The following is a 4322-nucleotide window of genomic DNA, read 5'->3' on the forward strand; positions in this document are numbered from 1 at the left end:
CAACCTGACAGGATAGAGAGAAGTGAGACAGAGTCAATGATCAGGATAATTACCTGAGTGACAGCTGTGAAGGTGACCCTTCCCACTCATTCTGTGTATGGTATTTCCTAAAGCAGTTATTAAAGCTGTTAAAAGCAGTTTGGGTTCAGGCCAAAAAGAAAAAGTAAAAAGAAAAAAGACAGTATGGACTGTAATGTCATCGAACAACATATTATCACCTGAGCAGAGCTGTCATCTATTGTAGTGGAGGTTTCCTTTTGCATCCACCACAGAGAGACCGGCAGTGGACACAGAGCTGCGTCCCACCCTCAGGACTCATTCTCAGCCTCCCAGTTAGGAGAAGATCTAACATTTATGCTCACCTACAAAGGAAAGTCGTGTTTGCTACTTCATTAGTGTAACTTGTGTATGAACAAAAGTGAATGTGAACAAAACGAACAGGAAGGAGAAACAGGCAGTCATCAACTCAAACCCCAGAAAAGCAAATTGCAAATGGATGGACTGAGAACCCAGGACGCAGATGAGTCAGGAGTAGAAAGGAGCACACAGAGCTCTAATATCACCAGAGTAACTTAAGGCATCAGTGTACCAGAAACAACTGACTAAGTTGCACCTAGAAAACATACTCAAACTGGGAACTTAGGGAATGAAGAAACTCAGACAGGTAAACCAAGGCCTACGCCAGTCTTTGCCTATAGGCCTATTTGTCCAGCATCATAAGTGTGAGATTTGGGGGAGAAAGGAGACTACCTCAATGGCTGGGAACTCAGTGTTGTAACCTCAGTGTGGATTTTTGAAAAATTAATCATATGTCCTTGAAACTATAAAGAATAAGATGATCATTCCAGCTAAAGTGACAATGAACCAAAATACCAACAAAAAGCAACAGAAAGGACAAGTACAAGTGCCTCAGAGTGTTAGCAGAAGAGCGCTTGCCCAGCAGGAAAGGGGTCCGGGGATGGATCCTCTGCATGTACAAAAAATTCCAAGGCCACTCACCAATGATCACCACAACCTTTAACCACGAACCCAAATCATCTCTCAGCATGTAAGATCTGAGATGCTGAGCATCTTGATTGTACAGAGGGAAGCATCTTCTAAGAAAACTGAGTAACAGATCCAGACATATGGAAACATAAGACATAGGATACAATGAGTGGAAATCTCAACTAACCCGCTAAAACACAGATGTTTGGTGAGAGGTCTTTATTTTGTTTTTGAGATTATAATATAATTACAACATTTTTCTCTTTCCTTTCTTCATCCAAATCCTTCCATAAAGCCCTTCATGTTCTCTTTCAAATTCATGGCCTTTGCTCAATGTTATTACATGCATATGTATATGTATATATAGAACATAGAGAGTTCTAAATACAACCTGACATTCATACAATGTTACTTGTATGTAAGTTTTCATGGCCAACCATTTGGTACCGGACAACCAATTGAGAGAAGACTATCTCTCCTGGTCTCAACATTCCTTAGCTGCTTACAGTTGTTTGTATATAGTTGAGGCCTCATGGGATTTCCCATATGCATTTAGCATGTGTATTTTTGAGCTTGTTCAGCTCATATATAGGCAGTCATGTTGGTGAGCTTTGTGAGCATAGCTTCTGATGTTGCTAGGAGACATGGTCTCACAGCAAACTTTTGATCCTCCAGTTCTTGCAATCTTTCTACATACCCCTCTTCTGCAGTGTTCCCCGAACCTTAGGTGTGGGAATGTTTTGTATATGTAACCATTAGGACGGGGCTCCACAACTCTGCATTTTGATTGGTTATATTCTATAGTGAAAGAGACCTTTCTTTTACTTCTTTGACTCAAGCAAAGCTAGATAGATAGGTATCTATAGAGATAGATAACTATGTTAACAATATAAGAATTCAAGTATGAATATTTTATTATGAAACCCATTACTTTGTATGACAGTCTAAAAATTAATTTAGAAAATAATTTAAGAAGTAGTAGATACAATATGGTGGTGTGCAGTAATTAATCCTAATGTTTTTAAACTCCATACCTGCTAACTAAAATGCATTAATGCAAAGACCACAGAAAATAGCATTTACTTGTACAACAAAGGCTCTCAGTCTCAACTCATTGCAGCAGGGCTGCCCTGCATAACGTTTGGTGAGGCAAATGCCAGAAAGAGTTACTTCACTAGGGGGTTCCACACTAGTCATCCTTCACAGCAGTTCACTTGTGAGCAAAGACTTAAACTGCGAACTCGTTCTATTTGGTTGGCTGATTAAAATCTACCCATACTCCCAGCTCTCTTTAACCTCTTATCTGATTCTATTGGGACATTTTATGATTGGCCCTTTAGCAGAGGTGTAGATCTCTTGCAATCATTTGATTCCACGTCGTATTTATCTGCATCACTGTATTTTATTCTAAAGCATTTTCCCATTGACATTGAGGTTAGAGATAAATGAATCCTTGACTACAAGAATACATATGAAAAAGATGTTTTTAAAGCAAAATCCTATAGCACACCTGATGCTGATTCTCGTTTTTAAAAATATCATAATGAAGAGAGGGACTTCTGTACACTGTTCAGAGTTCCAGTTTCTCATTCAAGTATCCCAGAGAGGTGGTATGGAATGATAGCTTTAGAATTTGTACGTGGGTATGAGAATATTAATTGTCAGTTTGACAGAATTTAGAATCATTTGGAAATGACCTATGGGCATGTCTGTGAGGGATTTTTCTAAAGCATCAATTGAGGTAGGAAGTCACGCTCATTCTGGATGGTACCATTTCCTAAAAGGGATCTTGAAATGTACAAGTGGAGAAAAGACCCTGCATAGCAGCGTGCATTCATGACTCTTGAACTCTACTGTGGAAGCTCCTGCATCTTTATTTTCTAACCATCATGGACTATAATAACCCCTTTTATCTTTAAGTTGCTTTTGTCAGAGTATTTTATCACAGTATCAGGAAGGGGAACTAAACAAAAGAAAATGTTGTGGTTAAAAACTACAAAGCAGCCCCAGCTCAGAGAAAGGGATCTCTTCTGTTTCCAGGGCTACTAGATGGCTTTTAAAATCCAAAGAACAAACGGGGAAGCAAGGGAGTAAATGGGGCTTGGTGACGAATCAATGCAGCAGGGATCTCGGTTCCCACAGCAGTTACTGTTATCTTTCACAACAGTAACTCACACTGCATGTCAATTCACTCTGTCAATGCCTCTGTACTCTTGACTGGTTTCTTAAGATGAACTCTTGAAGTGAAGATTTTAAAGCAAAGAGTAGATGCCTCTTTTCTGTAGTACTCCTACAGAAAGTTTATAACAATTTGTACTCACTTGTACTCACATAAGCAGTCTAAGACTGCCCAACTTCCCAAATGCTTGCCAACACTTCCTTGACCTTATCTTGTTGCGTTTCTAGTTATTTCACATGTTGGTTAGTTTTATGTTAATTTGACACATGCTAGAGTCACTGGAAATTATGGAGCCTCAAATGAAAAAATGTCTCCCCAATATCTGGCAGTCCTGTGGTGCACTTCTGTAATTAGTGATTGATGTGAGAGGGCCTAGACCATGTGGACAAGGCCATCCCTAGGCTGGTGACCCTGGGTTCTATAAGAAAGCAGGCTGAGACAAGTCTGCCCATGTGACTGGGTCACCACACAGAGGTTTTACTATCAACAGAAAACGAGTACTTGGCCCTTTTACGCTGCTGCTACAGACGGTGGTCCAGTGGAATGTGGGATCTCACCAGGATATCACTGAAGAGAGATTCTCCATTTTCTGTATGCTGGAACCTAGGATAGAGATTGTTGTGGTGAGCACTGGAAACAAGACTGAGTAGCTGCTCTCTAAATTACTAGAGGCTACAAGGCAGCAGGGAATGGCTGTGTGGGTACAGGATATGCCCAACGGTTGTGCCACCTTCAACTTACTGTGGCATGAAGATTGAATGTCAGGAGCTGCACTCATTCCCCCTCCTAGAGAGACTGCACTCACTTCCTTGGGTCAAGCCTCAGAATGAAACATCAAGAACTGTCAAGGAAGGCACTGTGCATGGTCTCCCAGTGCTTTCCCTACTCTCTGACTTTTGGCACACCAACACGTGTCATGCTTATGCAAGATAATAATCTATACTCCTCTTTTTAAAAAGAAAGAAAGAAAGAAAGAAAGAAAGAAAGAAAGAAAGAAAGAAAGAAAGAAAGAAAGAAAGAAAGAAAGAAAGAAAGCAGGCTAAGCAAGTCACGAGGAACAAGCCAGTAAGCAGCATCACTTCAGGGTCTCTGCATCAGCTCCTGCCTCCAGGTTCCTGCACTACTTTAGTTCCTGTCCCGACTTCCTTCAATGATG

At 40.6% G+C, this 4322-nt stretch overlaps 1 pseudogene; it reads left to right on the forward strand.

The window, feature by feature from the left end:
• The first annotated feature begins 1631 nt into the window (after positions 1-1631).
• On the forward strand, positions 1632-3996 carry LOC110319667 (annotated as a pseudogene).
• Positions 3997-4322: the final 326 nt, after the last annotated feature.

This window comes from Mus pahari, chromosome 3, assembly GCF_900095145.1.
Source record: "Mus pahari chromosome 3, PAHARI_EIJ_v1.1, whole genome shotgun sequence".
NCBI lineage: Eukaryota > Metazoa > Chordata > Mammalia > Rodentia > Muridae > Mus > Mus pahari.